This window comes from Salmo trutta, chromosome 19 (assembly GCF_901001165.1).
Source record: "Salmo trutta chromosome 19, fSalTru1.1, whole genome shotgun sequence".
NCBI lineage: Eukaryota > Metazoa > Chordata > Actinopteri > Salmoniformes > Salmonidae > Salmo > Salmo trutta.
Window position 1 is genome coordinate 33,104,511 of NC_042975.1, and position 20,875 is coordinate 33,125,385.

Here is a 20,875-nt window from a genome sequence, read left to right on the forward strand (position 1 = left end):
GCATGAGAGCACCAACTGTTCTGGACGACTGTGTGATTTTTCTCTCCATAGCCGATGTGAGTAAGATCTTTAAACAGGTTAACATTCACAAGGCCCCGGGGCCAAATGGATTACCAGGACGCATACTCAGAGCATGCGCTGACCAGCTGGCATGTGCCTTCACTGACATTTTCAACCTCTCCCTGACCCAGTCTGTAATACCTACATGTTTCAATCAGACGACCATAGTTCCTGTGCCTAAGAACACCAAAGTAACGATATATCAAATTAATTTGATTAATTCGAATGTATGTTTTAGCACAAAATTTGTTTTGAGTTTTTATGACTGTTTATGTCCGCTTGTTCTCATGTTGTCTTTTTGGTCTCGTCTCCTTCACTCCTTCTGTGCTGTATGCACCTTGCAATTTACTCACACACACCAAGCCCCTCTCCCTGCTACTCACAACTACAAAGATGAGAGCTCTGACAAGTGGTTTCAACCCGCTATTGTCATTTGAGGTTTTGTCCAACATAATTGGTCATATGGACACCGAAACACATTGAGACGTTATTTTACTGTAATAGAGGAGAAGGTAACCTTTATAACGATACCGTTTTTATGTCTCAACTACTCAAATTGCGAGCAGAGCAGACACTACTAAAACAGGAGTATCAATAAACATTGATTCTGGAAAATTAATTCTCAGTTTGTCGTGCGTGGTACCACGTACCGCTCGCAGCATTTTAGCCAAAGACTGATATACCAGCTGTCTAGTCTGTGTTTTATAAATGTGCAATGTGCATAAAACACAATAATATAAGGAATTGGCAATTTGTTCTCATTTTGAGAAATAAGGTAGGCCACTTGATTTCAACATCTGAATAAAGTGGACAGGCTAGCATAGTGGTCCAACAGTTAGCGACAGACAGAAGGGTGTGTTCATAACAATTAAACTGTGATACCTTGTTAGCTAACAAAAATATCCAAGTTGGCTAAACTTGAAATGTAAAGATAAGCTGGCTACTCACTAGCACATGGGCTTGTGCTTGAGAAATTGTTTATGTGACCGGTGTTCATTTTCTATAATGCTGCTACAAGAAGTTAGTCATTATTAGTGAATGTGCATTATGCATGGCTCTGGTAAATAACAAAAAGGGCATTTTCATAGACAGACTTGAAAGCCAGATCATTGATTATTGCAAAAAAAGCAGGTTAAACTATTTTGATAAAATAACTACATTATTAGTGGGTCTTCCGGCTTATATTTAGCCTAGGTATAATTTCACAAGCCCTGAATTCATTAGATTATTGCTGCTGTTTGAAATGCAGTGTATTTGACCTTTAATTGTACAAGAAAGCTTATTTAGAGAAAACATATGTGACGCTGGTATAAAGGATTTGGAGACAGGCGCAGGAATACACAATATGGGTTTTTAATACACCCAAAACAAACACGTATACAAGAACACTGGGCTGTACCCAAACAAAAGTGTGAGGGGAAACCTCGTTGAACGACAAGGGACGATACCCGTAATACACAATATATAAAGAACGCAGCATAACAGCTGCACCAACGCATAGGTGCTCACACGACCAACGGACATGGGAACAATAACAGACAATGACAGAGGGAACATATATAAGATACTAATCAGGGGAAATGGGAACCAGGTGTGTGTAATCAGACAAGACAGTCCGGGGTTGATGATAATGAATCCCATTCAGTGAAGCCTAGAAAGCCGGTGATGTAGACCTCCGGAACTGGTGAACAGAATGAGCAGCAGTACTGGGGGGATCCGTGACAACATAAAAATATAAAGATACAGTATATATTGGGAATCGCCCATCATTTTGAAAAAATCTAGATATGATTTTTAGGCCATTTTGCCCAGCCCTATCGCCCAGTAGCACACACATCTGTAGCCATGAAATGCTTTGAAAGGCTGGTCATGGCTAAAATCAACACCATCATCCCAAACATCCTGGATCCACTCCAATTCGTATACCGCCCCAACAGATCCACATACGGCGCAATCTCTATTGCACTCCACACTGCCCTCTCCTACCTGGACAAGAGGAACACCTATGTTAGAATGCTGTTCATCGACTACAGCTCAGCGTTCAACACCATAGTGCCCTCCAAGCTCATCACTAAGCTCAGGACCCTGGGACTGAACTCCTCCCTCTGAAACTGGATCCTGGACTTCCTGATGGGCCGCCCGCAGGTGGTGAGGGTAGGCAACAACACATCCGCCACGCTGACCCTCAACACGGGGCCCCTCAGGGGTGCGTTCTTAGTCCCCACCAGTACTCCCTGTTCAACTACAACTGCATGGCAGTGCACGTCTTCAACACCATCATAAAGTTTGCTGACGACCCGACGGTGTAAGGCGTGATCACTGATGACGATGAGAAAGCTTATTGGGAGGAGGTCAGTGACAGTGCCAGGACAACAACCTCTCTCTCAACATCAGCAACACAAAGGAGCTGATTGTGAACTACAGGAAATAGAGGGCCGATCACGCCCCCATCCACATCGACGTCGCTGTAGTGGAGCAGGTAGAAAGCTTCATGTTCCTCAGTGTCCACATCATTAAGGAATTAACATGGTCCACACACACCAACATAGTCATGAAGAAGGCACTACAATGCCTCTTCCCCCTCAGGAAGCTGAAAAGATTTGGCATGGGCCCTTAGATCCTCAAAAAGATCTACAGCTGCACCATTGAGAGCATCTTCACTGGCTGCATCACGGCTTGATATGGCAACTGCTTGGCATCCGACCGCAAGGCGCTAGAAATGGTATTGAGTATGGCACAGTACATCACTGCCCTCCATATCATCTATTCCAGGTGATGTCACAGGAAGGCCTTAAAAATGGTCAAAGACTTGAGCCACCCAAGTGATAGACTGTTCTCTCTGCTACCGCACGGCAAGCGGTACCGATGCAACAGGTCTGGAACCAACAAGACCCTGAGCAGCTTCTAGCCCTAAGCCATAAGACGGTTAAATAGTTAACCAAATAGCTACCCAGACTCTTTGCATTGACCCTTTTTGCGCTAACTCTTTTGACTCATCACATCAGCTGCTGCTACTATTTATTATCTATCCTGTTGCCTAGTCTCGTTACCCCTACCAACACTGAGTGTACAAAACATTAGGAACACCTTCCTAATATGGATTGCACCCGTTTTTGCCCTCTACTCGTCGAGGCATGGACTACAAGGTGACGAAAGCGTTCCACAGGGATGCTGGCCCATGTTGACTACAATGCTTCCCACAGTTCTTGACACACATGGGAAACTGCTGAGCGTATAAACCCAGCAGCGTTGCCGTTCTTGACACACACAAACCAGTGCACCTGGCACCTACTACCATACCCCATTCAAAGGCACTTAAAACTTTTGTCTTGCCCATTCACCTTCGGAATGGCACACATACACAATCCATGTCTCAAATGTTAAAAATCCTTCTTTAACCTGTCTTCTCTTCACTGCAGATCCTCTCAAGCTCTGTCCGGTTGGATGGGGAGGGTTGCTGTACAGCTATTTCCAGGTCTCTCCAGAGCTGTTCGATCGGGTGGCTGGGCCACTCAAGGACATTCAGAGACTTGTTCTGAAGCCACTCCTGCATTGTCTTGGCTGTGTGCTTAGGGTCGTTGTCCTGTTGGAAGGTGAACCTTCGCCCCAGTCTGAGGTATTGAGCGCTCTGAAGCAGGTTTTCATCAAGGATCTCTCTGTACTTTGTCCCTGTCACATGGAGTAAGCCAGACGGCTTAATTAACTGAAAAACCTAACCTATATCACATAAAAAGATGGCGGAGCCACAAAAGTACTATTGTGCAAGGGTGTTTATTTACATAGTGAATCCAGAAGAAAAACAACAGTACTGCCATCCAAAGTATACATTATGGGGACAGCTTAAAAACAATGCTGCCCCATCAACAGATCAATCCAAAATGGTTCCCCCCTTGACCTGAAAGAGAGGCTCTTTTTGTAGGGGAAGCCCCTCCCATCAGAACATACCCAGCACTAATTAATTAAGCAATTACCTTCATCAAAGCCTACATTTTCCACTCTGCAAAACATAATGAATTATATACATTGCAACATGTTTCTCATGATACAATATACCAATATAACATTTACAAAATCCCATCCCTACTGACATGGAGTCTTCCAATATGCCCATTCACACGAACGAGCCATTCAGGACAGACACTACAAAGCCTGCCCAATTACCGTAGCTCTGGTCCTTATCCCAGCATACCCAGAAGCTACAGAGATGGAGAGAGAGGAACAGAACCAAACAAACAACGCACTCATCCATAACATTGATAAGTACAATAAACGTTGCTTAAATTAAACAGGAAGGCTTGTCTGTGTATTCTTTATACCATAAACTGTTACTGACAGGAGGTAAGAATAAAGTGTGAATTGTATGTACTAAGATAGAGAAGTTAACTTGTGTGTCGACCCACATTGTTAACGTAGCTGATAACGGAGCAGGGAGGAGTGATGAATGTGTGTGTGTGTTGGTGTGCCAAACGCTGCCCGCGGCCAGTGATGGACTTCTCTGTCACAGTCCCGTTCATCTATGCCTTGATCCTGACTAGTGTACAAGTCCCTGCCGCTGAAAAACATCTCCACAGCATTATGCTGCCACCACCATGCTTCACTGTAGGGATGGTGCCAGGTTTCCTCCAGATGTGACGCTTGGCATTCAGGCCAAAGAGGCCAAAGGCATTCAGGTCAATTTTGGTTTCATCAGACCAGAGAATCTTGTTTCTCATGGTCTGCGAGTCTTTAGGTGCCCTTTGGCAAATTCCAAGTGGGCTGTCAAGTGCCTTTTACTGATGAGTGGCTTCCGTCTGGCCACTCTACCATAAAGGCCTGATTGGTGAAGTGCTGCAGAGATGGTTGTCCTTCTGGAAGGTTCTCCCATCTCAACAGAGGAACTTTAGAGCTCTGTCAGAATGACCATCGGGTTCTTGGTCACCTCCCTGACCAAGGTCCTTCTCCCCTGATTGCTCAGTTTGGCCCGGCGGCCAGCTCTAGGAAGAGTCTTGGTGGTTCCAAACCTCTTCCATTTAAGAATGATGGAGGCCACTGTGTTCTTGGGGATCTTCAATGCTGCAGAAATGTTTTGATACCCTTCCCCAGATCTGTGCCTTGACACAATCCTGTATCGGAGCTCTACGGACAATTCCTTCGACCTCATGGCTTGGTTTTTGCTCTGACATGCACTGTCAACTGTGGGACCTTATATAGGTGTGTGCCTTTCCAAATCATGTCCAATCAATTGAATTTACCACAGGTGGACTCCAATCAAGTTGTAGAAACATCTCAAGGATGATAAATAGAAACAGGATGCATCTTAGCTCAATTTCGAGTTTCATAGCAAAAGGTATGAATACTTATGTAAATAAGGTATTTCTGTTTTTATTTTTAATACATTTGCAAACATTTCTAAAAACCTGTTTTCACTTTTTCGTTATGAGGTAAGGTGTGCAGATTGCTGAGGATATTTTTTTATTTCATACATTTTCGAATAAGGCTGTAACGTAACAAAATGTAGAAAAAGTCAATACTTTCTGAAGACACCGCAGCTTTCATCTGGATTCACCTGGTCAGTCTATGACATGTCTATGTCCTAATGTTTTGTACACTCAATGTATATGGCCATATCGACCTCAATTCCCTTGTGACCCTGCACATCGACTCGGTACTGGTACCCTAGTATATGGCCAAGTTATCACACCTCATTGTTTATTAATTCTATGTGGAACTAATGGATTATAGGCACTTATGCAAACATGCTGTATTTTCCAGTTTGGACAAGGTAATCCTAGTTGCTGTACAGCTATTTTACACTTGTGTCACCTCCTTTATCTGCCTCTGAAAAGAGGAAGGGGATGCATGTGAGGACATGAGATATTTCTCCTCCTGTTGACTGTGTATCTGAAAGGGAAAATATACCATCTACAGTGCATTCGGAATGTGTTCAGACCCCTTGACTTTTTCTACATTTTGTTACGTTACAGCCTTATTCTAAATTTGATTAAATAAAAATAATTCCTCATCAATCTAAAAACAATACCCCATAATGACGAAGCAAAACCAGATTTTTATACATTTTGAAAATGTATTAAAAATATAAACAGAAATACCTTATTTACATAACTATTCAGACCCTTTGCTATGAGACTCAAAATTTTGCTCAGGCGCTTCCTGTTTCCATTGATCATCCTTGAGATGTTTCTACAACTTGATTGGAGTCCACCTATGGTAAATTCAATTGATTGGACATGATTTAGAAAGGCGCACACCTGTCTATATAAGGTCCCATTGTTGACAGTGCATGTCAAAGCAAAAACCAATCTATGACTTTGAAGGAATTGTCCGTAGAGCTCAAAGAGAGGATTGTGTCGAGGCACAAATCTGGGGAAGGGTATCAAAACATTTCTGCAGCATTGAAAATCCCCAAGAACACAGTGGCCTCCATCATTCTTAAATGAAAGTTTAGAACCACCAAGACTCTTCCAAGAGCTGGCCGCCCGGCCAAACTGAGCGATCGGGGGAGAAGGGCATTGGTCAGGGAGGTGACCAAGAACCCGATGGTCACTCTGACGAAGCTCTAGAGATCCTCTGTGGTGATGGGAGAACCTTCCAGAAGGACAACCATCTCTGCAACACTCCACCAATCAGGCCTTTATGGTAGAGTGGCCAGACAGAAGACACACCTCAGTAAAAGGCACATGAAGGTCCACTTGGAGTTTGCCAAAGGGCACCTGAAAACTCTCTAAACCAATATTTAACTTTTTGGCCTGAATGCCAAGCGTCACGTCTGGAGGAAACCTGGCACCATCCCTACGGGGAAGCATGGTGGTGGCAACATCATGCTGACAGGATCTTTTTCAATGGCAGGGACTTGTACACTAGTCAGGATTGAGGGAAAGATTAACAAAGTACAGAGCAATCCTTGATGAAAACCTGCTCCAGAGCGCTCAGGACCTCAGACTGGGGTGAAGGTTTACCTTCCAACAGGGCAACGACCATAAGCACACAGCCAAGACAACGCAGGAGTGGCTTCGGGACAAGTCGCTGAATGTCCTTGTGTGGCCCAGCCAGAGCCTGGACTTGAACCTGATCGAACATCTCTGAAGAGACCTGAAAATAACTGTGCAGCGACGCTCCCCATCCAACCTGACAGAGCTTGACAGGATCTGCAGAGATCAATAGGAGAAACTCCCCAAATACAGGTGTGCCAAGCTTGTAGCGTCATACCCAAGAAGACTAAAGGTTGTAATCGCTGCCAAAGGTGCGTCAACATTATACTGAGTAAAGGGTCTGAATACTTATGTAAATGCTATGTTTCAGTTTTTTTTATTTTTAATACATTTGAATATTTTTCTAAAAACCTGTTTTTGCTTTGTCATTATGGGGTATTGTGTGGAGATTGATGAGGAAAAAAAACAATGTAATCAATTTTAGAATATGGCTGTAACATAACAAAATGTGAAAAAAGAGCACGCCCCCATTCTCATCGACAGGGCTGTAGTGGAGCAGGTTGAGAGCTTCAAGTTCCTTGGTGTCCACATCACCAACAAACTAGAATGGTCCAAACACACCAAGACAGTCGTGAAGAGGGCACGACAAAACCTACTCCCCCTCAGGAGACTGAAAAAATTTGGCAAGGGTCCTCAGATCCTCAAAAGGTTCTATAGCTGCAACATCGAGAGCATCCTGACTGGTTGCATCACTGTCTGGTACGGCAACTGCTCATCCTCCGACCGTAAGGCACTACAGAGGGTAGTGCGTACAGCCCAGTACATCACTGGGGCTAAGCTGCCTGCCATCCAGGACCTCTACACCAGCCGGTGTCAGAGGAAGGCCCTAAAAATTGTCAAAGACCCCACCCACCCCAGTCATAGACTGTTCTCTCTACTACCGCATGGCAAGCGGTACCGGAGCGCCAAGTCTTGTACCAAAAGGCTTCTCAAGCCATAAGACTCCTGAACAGGTAATCAAATGGCTACCCGGACTATTTGCAATGTGTGTGTGTCTCCCCCCAACCCATCTTTACATTGCTGCTACTCTCTGTTTACCATATATGCATAGTCACTTTAACTATACATTCATGTACATACTACCTCAATTAGCCTGACTAACCGGTGCCCCCGCACATTGGCTACCCGGACTATCTGCATTGTGCCCCGCCACCCGCCAACCCCTCTTTTACGCTACTGTTACTCTCTGTTTATCATATATGCATAGTCACTTTAACCATACCAACATGTACATACTACCTCAATTAGCACGACTAACCGGTGCCTGTATTTGGCCTCGCTACTGTTATTATTCACTGTCTTTTTACTGTTGTTTTTTATTTCCTTACTTATCTATTGTTCACCTAATACCTATTTTTTACTTAACAATTGCACTGTTGGTTAAGTAAGTAAGCATTTCACTGCTATACCTGTTGTATTCGGCGCACGTGACAAATAAACTTGATTTGATTTGATTATCTAAGCTGGTAGGAAGCAAAACAAAGGTCAGCCTTGACTTTGCACAAGAATCCCTATCAGTTGTTTCTGGAATGTATAACACATGTCTTGGAATCCAAGTTTGCTACGACGACATCTCAAATACATCAAAATACCTTTGGAGCATACGAGTCTGTGTGATTTAAAAAAAATTATATATCTTTTCAAGTATCTTTTCAACACATTGATATGGAGTTAATCACCATAGCTTTATACTTCAAAATATGAAATGTCTCGCTATTTTCTAAGTTAATCCCACTGAGCAGACACTGGTTGAATCAACGTTGTTTCCACATCACTTAAATTAAATTACGTTGAACCAACGTAGAATAGAAGCTGAATTGACGTCTGTACCCAGTGGGATGGTATGTCAAGGCTCAAGACTCCATTCTCTGTGTGATGGGTGCTTTTGCGTGTTTTATTTCTCCTGAGGGTTACTGATCTCTATGAAAGGATCTGCACTCCACTCGCTGCTCAGTGAGGGATATTATGATGTTCGGGTCACAATGGGGTTGGTGTGTCATTTATTTTTGTACACTTCTACTTCCCCTGTGGTATTGGCATGGAAAGGCAACACAAAGCGCTCTGGTTTGAGTTAAACAAGGCCATCTGGCATGAAACCATCTTATGGTTGTCCCTGAAATAAAGACTTGCTCGTGAAGAAATGTTATTTGAAATTATTGCCTGATGCACATGCACCTTTCTGGATCCCTGTCAAAATTTGAAAAACAGTTCACTATTTGTCTAAATGCTTATGCATGCATGTGTGTGCGCATGAATGTGTGTGCATACGTGTGTGTGAGAGAATTGAGGAGTGACTCAAGCAGGCCTAGACCAGATTTGTTTGTGGGTGAGTTGCCCTGCCTGTCTGTCCCCCTGTACGTGCAGTGGCCTTGCATCTTGTTGACCTACTTGGTGCTCTTTGACTAATCCCTGGCGGTTCTGCAGGTGGCATGGGGAGGAGCTCTGCTCCGGGTTCCCCTGCATTTGAATATCAGATGGAAAAGGCGGGGCCTCACAGAAAAAAACTCTAAACTGCCAAGGGATTTGACTGGAACTCCTGCCAACACAACACGGAATGTTTTCTCAGTGCCCCTTCACTGTCTCTTTCTCTACCAATCTCTGTTTCCCTCTCTCTACCCCTTTCCTCTCTCTTTTTCCCTCTCTCTCTCTCTCTCTCTCTCTCTCTCTCTCTCTCTCTCTCTCTCTCTCTCTCTCTCTCTCTCTCTCTCTCAATTCAATTCAATTCGCTTTATTGGCATGACGTAACAATGTACATATTGCCAAAGCTTATTTTGGATATTTACAATATAAAATAAATAAAAATGAGAATCCAAATTGTCAACGGGACAACATTAACAACAATAACCAAGGGTCAAAATAACCATACATTCAACAATAACAAAAAGCATACAGTAGAGTACATGTGCAGGTTGATTGGTCTGTCAGACACTGTCCCTCAGTGCGCTGCCAAACCACAGCTCTCTGCGTCCTCCCCCAACAGGACGGGTAGCCTATCCTCATCAGCGAGGTCTTTGAAACCTTGAATAGGGGTTTCAAATTTGGGAAAATGACACTCTCTAATTGTTTTATATTTTTTACATTTTGTCAGGAAATGCAGCTCCGTCTCAGGTTCTGCTGTTGTGCAGTGGTTGCACAGCCTTTCCTCTACAGGGAGCCAGGTTTTCCTGTGTCTACCCTTCTCAATGGCAAGGCTGTGCTCACTGAGCCTGTAGTTTGTCAAGGTTTTTCTAAGGTTTTGATCAGTAACTATGGTCAAATATTTAGCCACGGTGTACTGTCGATTTAGGGCCAGATAGCACTGCATTTTGATTTGTATTTGCGCTTGTGTTTCTCAATAAGCAATGTAGTTTTGTTTTGACTGTGTTGTAATTTGGTTTATTCTGATTGATTGGATGTTCTGGTCCTGAGGCTTCAGTGTGTTAGTAGAACAGGTTACTGAACTCAGCCCCAGGACCAGCTGGATGAGGGGACTCTTTTCTTTGCTCAGCTCTTGGCATTGCAGGGCTTGGTAATGATATGAGAGGAGGTCACTGTATTTTAGATGTTTCCAAAACTTAATTGATCTTTTTTGAGTTTTTATTATTAGTGGATATTGGCCTAATTCTGCCCTGCATGCATTGTTTGTAGTTTTCCTCTGGACATGTAGGAGAATCTTACAGAACTCTGCATGCCAGGGTTTCAAGGGGGTGTTTGTCCCATTGGATTAAATCTTGTTTTGCAAGTGGACCCCACACCTCCCTCTCTCTCTCTCTCTCTCTCTCTCTCTCTCTCTCTCTCTCTCTCTCTCTCTCTCTCTCCCTCCCTCCCTCTCTCTCCTTTGTGGCAGCCAGCCAATGTCTCGTGATCTCAACACCTATACTTCTTTTCCACCTATTTGTTAGGCTTGAATTGCAGCCATCTTATTAGCTGAGTTAGGTCTGATACTGACACCACAGCTCACTATGGGAACAATATAACTAATACCATGGCATGTTTCCTATTGTGTTTTTTCCCTCCCTTTTTCCCTGGCCTTGTTTACCAAAGGTCACATGGCCCTCTCTCTCTCCTCTTGGGTGCTGTGTGTGTGTGTGTTAATGTGTTGCGTGTGTGTGTAGGATGGCCACTGTGAGAGCGGTATGTACTGTACATATTATATCCCACATGAACCTGGTCGTGTAGCACCAGCGTCTACCTAACCCTCCAACACAGATAACCCAGCTAAAAATGCTATCCTATCACCTTGCATGTATAATGGAAGTTTTCTCAGTGACACACAGTGACCTGCTGTCTTGTGTGTGTGTGAGGTTTAATTACTTATGTTTGGGTGATTCAATTACTCTTTCACCTTGTGCTTTATGGCCTTCAACCTACTCACTCACCAGAGACCATTTGCAAGTATAATGAGCTATAGATATACTATTAAAGGATACATTGCCAAATCTGTCTTAAAGTCAATTGGATGATGCCTACTGTAGTTTAGCAACAATGAGTGAAAGAAAACTTTTAAAACATCCTTGTAGCTGTTTTCAAATAATGTTTTATTGAACTAGATTTGCCAGCATCATTTTTTTACTTCAACATATTTTCAACAACACTATGTTATTTAACTTTTCTAAATGTCAGTGTGGAGGGATGTCAGCGTGGAGGGATGTCAGCGTGGAGGGATGTCAGCGTGGAGGGATGCCAGCGTGGAGGGATGCCAGCGTGGAGGGATGCCAGCGTGGAGGGATGCCAGCGTGGAGGGATGCCAGCGTGGAGGGATGTCAGCGTGGAGGGATGCCAGCGTGGAGGGATGCCAGCGTGGAGGGATGCCAGCAGGGATGGATGCTAGCGTGGAGGGATACAAGCGTGGAGGGATGTCAGCGTGGAGGGATGTCAGCGTGGAGGGATGTCAGCGTGGAGGGATGTCAGCGTGGAGGGATGCCAGCAGGGATGGATGCCAGCGTGGAGGGATACAAGCGTGGAGGGATGTCAGCGTGGAGGGATGTCAGCGTGGAGGGATGTCAGCGTGGAGGGATGCCAGCAGGGATGGATGCTAGCGTGGAGGGATACAAGCGTGGAGGGATGTCAGCATGGAGGGATGTCAGCGTGGAGGGATGTCAGCGTGGAGGGATGTTTAATGAGAGGAAGTGGTGAAGGAGAGGAGTTTTAGTCAAATTTCAGGGAAAGAGGCACCTCCCTCCCTCCCACAGACACAGTAGAGTGAGCACCCAGTGACTAAACCTCCCCAGCCCTGGCTGATTAGCTGGGGCCTCATCTCTCCTCCACCCACCCTCCAATCCATCCACTTCTCCACCCATCCCTCCTCCACCCCTCCATCCACCAGCAGCAGTTCCCACGGGGCCGTTAACTATTGACCCTGCTCAGTCATTATCAGATCAGCATTGGACACACACACACTGGGGCACTTTAACAACATGCCATGCAGTGTACACACACACACACACACACCCCATGGAACTTAAACAACACACCACAGTGCAGTGTATACACCCACTGGGTCCAGATAACTAACTGTGCTCCGGGAATGATTTGGCCTCATTGGAAAATAATAATACGTGCTCGTACTGTAATGACTGTAGGACGGACATGCTAATCTCTCTCTGTAGGGTTTTCATTCGAGGCTGAGCGATTCAGGGAGAGAAACAGAAACAGAGACAGGGAGAGAGACAAAACAGACAGAGAGGCATAGTGAGTGAGAGAAGAAAGATAGAGAGAAAGAGCAAGAGAAAGAGAGAGAGAGAGAGAGAGAGAGAGAAAGAGAAAGCCTAAAGGCCATACCACTAGCTCGTGTCTTCTCCACAGACAGTCTCCTTCAGCAGCACCATCTTCAGGCCCTGAGGGAATGCCAGTGCTTAGCAGCACCCCCCCCGATCATCATTACTAAACGTGTTGACAGAAATGTAGTGTCTCCTAATGAGCTGCTAGCCAGGATCCACTGTCATCCATCTAATAAGGGACTGACTGTCAATATTATATTATATTATACTGGATGTGGAACACTTTCTTTTTGTTGCTCATTCTATTACGATACTAAGATTTTAACAAATGATTTAACAATTCAAGTCAAATGTGTAACAATAATGTAATAATGTGAAAAGAAACACTGAAAATGCTATCAAACCCGTTCTAATTCAGACAGAGGAATGTGTTATGTGTGGTAATCAATTGAAATTCATGGCAGGTGCCATGTACTGCACTGTAATTCTCATGTAGGTGCACAGACTCTGTGTGCAATTCTAATGTTTATAGATACAATACATATTACCAAGGCTGTTATTATTTTAAAACAGTAGGAGACAGGCTTAGTTTCAGCGAGTGCGCGTGTGTTTGTATACAGTGTGTGTGTGTGTTTGTGTGTGTGCATCGCCTGCTGCATGTGTGTTTGTGTGTCAGACAAAAAGCAGATTAGTGAAAACACCGAGGTAAAATAAGCAGCCTGACCTTGCTGTGAAACTGAAAGGCAATCCTCTGAATGATCCGCGGGTCACTAGCTTCGTCCTTCAGACTGTTAAAGTACTTCTCATCCCCCTCTCCCTGCCTATCTCTGCTTCTTTATCCAAGCCTTGTGCTGCCTCTCTCTCCTTCTCTTCCCCCTCTCTATTGTCTGTCCCTTCTCTACAGCATTTGTCTCCCTTAGTATCTGTCCATCTGCATTCCTCTTCTCTCCATTTCTCCACCTACAATACCTATTTTTCTGCCATTCCACCCATTTTCTCTCTATGCAAAACAGCCGGTGTCTACATGTGCCACTACAGAAAATAACGTTGGAGTAACATTTATTCAACAACTCTTTTGATACCTCTGTCTTCCTTTCACGTCAGGCTCCTTGCACACGCTAGTCTGCTAGTGTAATTTAAAGCTGCATTGCTACCTGCGTGCGTTCCTCATGACAACACCGGGATGGCCCTGATGTGTCTGATACCCCAGCGTGTTCAAAGCCCAGAGAACACTACAGATACAGAGCAGACATTACAGTCACATTAAACACTTCCCCGACTCTTTGAGTTGTGAAATGTCTGACGCTAAAGAAGGAAGCAGCTAAAGGAGTGGTGCCTTGCCAGGTGAGCAGCACAAGCTCCTTGATGTATAGGATGCCTCAAAAGTTGCTGCATTAGCTGAAAATTACAAGTGTCAGCAAGTTCCTGGTGTCAGTTATGCAATGTCTAATTGCAGAGGTGCATTGCCAGTCCAATACTCACTGTGTGCGTGTGTGTGTGTGCGCGTGTGTGTGTGTGTGTGTGTGTGTGTGTGTGTGTGCACGTGCGCGTGAATGTCAATTCCATGGAGATGAGATTTCAAACTGACATATTTCTGTTTATGGGAAAACATGTCCTGCTAAATCACCACTGACGAGGTGTTTGGAATTTGCTTTAACATACTGTAAGTCACCTCTCAGGACAGTGTGTTGTGTTGTGTGTTGGTCTTACCCTGTGCTGCTAACCAACCGCTGGGATCTCCTTGCTCAAGGGTAGAACAACACCAGCCAGGCAGCTACCATTGTCCTGTGATTCACCTCTACTACCATCTGGACAGCATTGTCCGCCCCTACTAATCTAACCTACCGTACCGCTGTAGCTCCTACTGTTTAATCAATAATACCAGTGATTGAATGAGAGCTGAGGAAAACACAACAAGATTGACAAACATAATGTTCTATACAGTATGAGAGGATTTGTTAAAGCGTCAGTGGTTAACCGGGGTAAACAAGTCACATGGTTAAGCGCTCTAGAATATTACAACACCTACTGTAGAGAGAGGATTACTATAGAATGTTATATACGGAAGATAAAAAAATCTATATATACACAGTATGAAATCCCATAAATATAGAATACATACAATATGTGGCCGATTTTGCAACTACAGGCTTTTTTTGTGTACCATGGGTGGATTTTTAAGAACATGTTTTATTTATATTTGTTCTTTTACATATATTAAGTAGACACCAAAATAACATGAAACTTTTTTTCAGCTTTAAATTTTGTTTTTTTGTTTTATTTTCTAAAGCATTTAATGTCTGGATTTCACTGTTTCACACAGTTTTTGCCTTGTCTCACACCCAGACTTGATATTCTGCTATGTATAAAAAAAATGTTTTGTGTTGATAAAAATATTAAATGCACATGTTTAGAAAAAGAGTGCATTTTTTAAAACTATATAACTATTTGATGTGTATAAGCCATTTGTTACTTTTCTTTACACAAAATACAGTTGTCTCACATTATTGCGCAATTACCATTACTCTGAAAAAAATTAGAAATGATAGTGTTTTTTTCAACATTTTACACATCAAGTCACACAAGAACTGGGAAGTGACACTGAAAAACAAGGATATGACATTGTATGATATTATATCTCCACCTTGAAGAAAAGTCACTTTGAATATGTCAAGATAAGAGAATATTCTGTATCATTACCGCAACGGCTATAACTAATCTAGATTGTCCTCTATTTTAAATAATACATCGCATTATGTTGCGGTTGGAATTGATCAAATGTTAGCTGATCATATTAGCCAAGTAAACCTTATAACCTGGCAGTTAAAACCCCAAATGTTGCAAATTGTCATTACCAGCACTGTCATAACCATGACAAAATGTGTTGGTAATGACAATTTCCAGGTTATTTCCATCAGAAAGTAGCAACTTTTTGAATACGTTTTGTATAAAAATGGGTATATGCCTGCTCAATACTGCTTATCAAATGAGATTTTACTGTCTTTATAGCAATCAATGATATTGTAGATATCCATTTCCACCACAATGTACACATATTTATTAATAAAAAATATATTTACACATCTGTCTGCTTGAAGTGTAAAGCACTTACTTGTTCCCAACATAACTACTGTAAAAAGTATACATTTAAACAAGAAATTGCATTGTTGATGGTACTGTAGCTTTATTGTATTATTTCTTAATGTGGTAGTATCACATCCTATAGACGGATAAACCAAATAATACAATAAAAACATAGTGTTTTTCATTCAGTGTTAAACAAAAATGTTATGTTCTATGATGCGATGGTAATGACATTTGCAGAAGGTGTTTTGGGAGAACTGAGTAAAATCCATGTATTGTTGAAGAAATAGTCACAGCAAATACCAGTGTTCCTGACAAAATTAGAAAAGTATTTCTGTTGATAAAGGTTTTTTCAAGAAACCTTTTTTTGAGGAAAATAAGAAATGCCAAAAGTGCCCCTCGTTGCAAAATCACCCATATAATACATAAAATGCACTAAAGAGACATTTTAAATGAATTCAAACGATGCACACATACAAGACATGTTTGAGGACATTACAGGGCAGAACATGCTGAATAGATGGACAGAACTCATAAAAGTGAAATGTACAGAGATCTATGTTACTTCTCCACCCATCCCTACCAAAACCTTTACTTTTGATACTTAGTATTTGCACAGGCCCGGCAATCGGTCAAATTTCCAGACAGATTTCCAGTGATTGGGGATTGACACCACAAGACTTTATCTCAGAATAAATGACTGGCTTGCCGCCCCACCCCCCCTACCTTCCCCCGGCCAGGCCCCATTGACACAGTGGACGTTTCTTTTTCTAACCCTGACCTTTATCCATGATGGCTATAGCTTCTGCAAACAGGAATAGCCAGGATAACAGGATACAAATACAGCTTTGAAATGGCAAAGGAGACATAAGACGTGCATAGGCGTACATAGAATGCCTCGGATAGGTGACTACCATCATAAATTGAAGGGGAAAAGAAGATTCAGAACACTTTTCAAAAGCACAATGTCTGCTCTGGTCCTGTTGTGAAAGGCTAATAACGTGATATCTTAATTACATTACTGCAGGTAGCCTCTATAGAGCTATACATACACTACCAGTCAAAAGTTCACACACCTACTCATTTAAGGGTTTTTATTCATTTTTACTATTTTCTACATTGTAGAATAATAGTGGAGACATCAAAACTATGAAATAACACATATGGAATCATGTAGTAACCCAGAAAGTGTCAAACAAATCTAAATATATTTTATATTTGAGATTCTTCAAAGTAGCCACCCTTTGCCATGATGAAAGCTTTGCACACTCTTGGCATTCTCTCAACCAGCTTCATGAGGTAGTCACCTGGAATGCATTTCAATTAACAAGTATGCCTTGTTAAAAGTTAAGAAGGAAAGAAATTCCACAAATGAATGCATTTGAGCCAATCATTTGTGTTGTAACAAGGTAGGGGTGGTATATAGAAGATAGCCCTATTTGGTAAAAGACCAAGTATATATTATGGCAAGAAGAGCTCAAATAAGCAAAGAGAAATGACAGTCCATCATTACTTTAAGACATGAAGGTAAGTCAATCCGGAACATTTCAAGAATTTTGAAAGTTTCTTCAAGTGAAGATGCAAAACTATCATGCGCTATGATGAAACTGGCTCTCATGAGTTACCCAGAGTTACCTTTGCTGCAGAGGATACGTTCACTGGAGTTAAATGCACCTCAGATTGCAGCCCAAATAAATGCTTCACAGAGTTCAAGTAACAGACACATCAACTCTTCAGAAGAGACTGCGTGAATCAGGCCTTCATGATCGAATTGCTGCAAAGAAACCATTACTAAACAACATCAATAAGAAGAAGAGACTTGCTTGGGCCAAGAAACACGAGCAATGGACATTAGTCCAGTGGAAATCTGTCCTTTGGTCTGGTTATTCCAAATTTGAGAATTTTGTTTCCAACCACTGTGTCTTTGTGAGACGCAGAGTAGGTGAACAGATGATATCCACATGTGTGGTTCCCACCGTGAAGCATGGAGGAGGAGGTGTGATGGTGTGTGGGGGTGCTTTGCTGGTGACACTGTCAGTGATTTATTTAGAATCCAAGGCACACTTAACCAGCATGGCTACCACAGCATTCTGCAGCGATACGCTATCTCATCTGGTTTGCACTTAGTGGGACTATCATTTGTTTTTCAACAGGACAATGACCCAACACACCTCCAGGCTGTGTAAGGGATATTTGACCAAGAAGGAGAGTGATAGTAGTTCTGCTTCAGATGACCTGGCCTCCACAAGCATCCGACCTCAACCCAATTGAAATGGTTTGGGATGACCGCAGAGTGAAGGAAAAGCAGCCAACAAGTGCTCAGCATATGTGGGAACTCCTTCAAGACTGTTGGAAAAGCATTCCAGGTGAAGCTGGGTGAGAGAATGCTAAGAGTGTGCAAAGCTGTCATCAAGGTGGCGACTTATTTTGATTTGTTTAAGACCTTTTTGGTTACTACATGATTCCATAAGTGTTATTTCATAGTTTTGATGTCTTCACTATTATTCTACAATGTAGAAAATAATAAAAATATAGATAAACCCTTGAATGAGTCGGTGTGTCCAAACTTTTGACTGGTACTGTAGGTGGAGCTGTGTCCTTTTATGTTAAAAAAGGATCTATTGGAGGACCCCCCCCCCCCGCCCCCCCTCTCTCACACACACGAACACAGACGCCGACACAGACACAGGGTGATGGATCGATTGCGGAGTGACAGAGGTGAGGAAATAGAGAGAGATTCAGGATTTACATCTTCCTCTGATAAACCCCCCAATGATAAATTGACTCCACACTGACAAGGACACACACACGGGCCTCGTTTGGCCGATGAGGAGTTAAAAGATTTGCTATCTTCTTTTCTAGCTCCTTTCTCTCCTTTATTTTTAAAGCAGACTTCAACGCAAAGCGAATAACCTTTGTGAATGATTTAGTTTATTGACCTCTGCAGAGATTTAATATGAAGGTTGTTTCCTGCTAGCAGACCGAGCGCCAGTGGGGTCCCCAGGTGACATGGGCAAGGTCGCCCATCTCCCTCCAGTTAACAATATATTTGTCACACGCAGTGGGTTAGCCCCCAACACAGTGCTACCCCCTTCCACTTGATTAGCGGGACCAATAAGGGCTGCCAAAGATAATAAAGTAGACATTGGCTTCAGGAGATATGTCAAATGTCTCCAGCATCTCTCCCTATCTCACACACACCAGATACGCACACACAGACACATGTGCACATTCCCACTCCTCTCCCTCCCAACCTCCCCTCCTCCTCCCTGTTCTTGTTTTATTGTTTCCCAGATGAAGGTTAAAGGGAGATGCTGAACAGACAGAACAGCCTGGGGGCCTCGGAGGGCGGCTGAGCCATGGTGCTGGGGTGTGGCTGTGGGCATTATTACTGTCACCAGCTCAGCCCCCTCTCCTCTCTACATGGTGGTGTGTGTGTCAGAGGGGTGAGGCTGCTCTGCCACAGGGCCAAGGGGCCACAGCGTCCCACGCACATATGGGGCCAGCAGAGGGGTGCTGGTTCTTGACCGAGCCGTCACTGATAATAATCAAGGAGAGCTATCGAGCCTTATTAGCCCTGCCATTTTGTCACGATGAAGCACCAACTTGCAGCAGCAAACACAGGTGAATTATGGGGGAATGGTGAAATGCATTATGGTTCAGGGTAGCAAATAGTTTATGGCACAGTGTCGTAATTAAGTTGGGGCAGATTGTGAGGATAGAGGTGCCGGTAATGGAGGGTTTAAATCTTTTGGGCCGCTCGTGTCTTAAGTGCTACATTATTGATTTGAATGTATGAAAGTCCAGTGATAATGGAGGGTGTGTGTGTGTTTGGGTAGGGGATGACAGATGGATGAGGGTAGCAGGCTGTGCTGCTGCATGTGTGTGTCCTGTTTGTCCTCTGACTGACTGGACTACTTTGCATGACGAGGTCAGAGAAAGGTGGTGTTTACAGCTATATATGGGTTGTCCACATGAGACGGTAGCCTACATGAGATAACATCAACATAATCACTCTGCAACATTTTACTAAACGCATAAGTATGCTTTAATATGTAAACATAAATAACAGGAGTATTATTTCAGTAAAATTGCTTCAGAAATTTGTATCAGAGTAAAGGCATTACTGCATGTTGTAATGTGTTGTCATGCTTACATTTACATTTTAGTCATTTAGCAGACGCTCTTATCCAGAGCGACTTACAGTAGTGAATGCATACATTTCATGCATTTTTTGTTGTTGTTGTACTGGCCCCCCGTGGGAATCGAACCCACAACCCTGGCGTTGCACACACCATGCTGGCGTTGCAAACACCATGCTCTACCAACTGAGCCACAGTGAAGACTACTATGCTTATGTAGGTATTATCATGAGACTGGTGGTAGAGGATCAGAGACGTTGAATAACCAACATCTGGCTTGATCTAGTGCCATGACATGTGAATGAGATGAAAAAACAGGAAAAAGGGACACTGCAAAATGCCCATATACACTGCAAAATGCTCTATATTACAGTATGTCAGTGAAAGCATTTGAACAGTATCGATATCACTCCGAATAAACATATGGAGACGGTACGGCGAGACGAGAGGTGAAATTTGCATTAGCAAGAAGAACATTAGCATGATCTATGATCACATTGAAGAAAGACACAGTACATTCTCATTAAACCAATACATTTGGAGAGTCTATAACGACCTTCTATTCCTGACCTTCTCCCTCAACTGCCCACCATCCATAACGCTGCTGATTTCTATCTATAAATCATTGTTCCTCTGCGATCATTTCTCTATCACTACAATTAGGCTCTCAATACTGGACATCATGTTTGCTAAATCCAGATTAACTCAGGCCACCAACACTTCCATAGAAAATGTGAAGAGGATTAATGAAGACAATAGTGGCTGTCATATTTCAGACTGTGAACACCGCTACAGTAGATCTTAAGTACTACATTACAGTAAGTAGCCTACTGCTCATGGCTACACAATTAATTAATTAATTAATTAATGAATTAATGAATGACATTTTATTTTTGTGTCA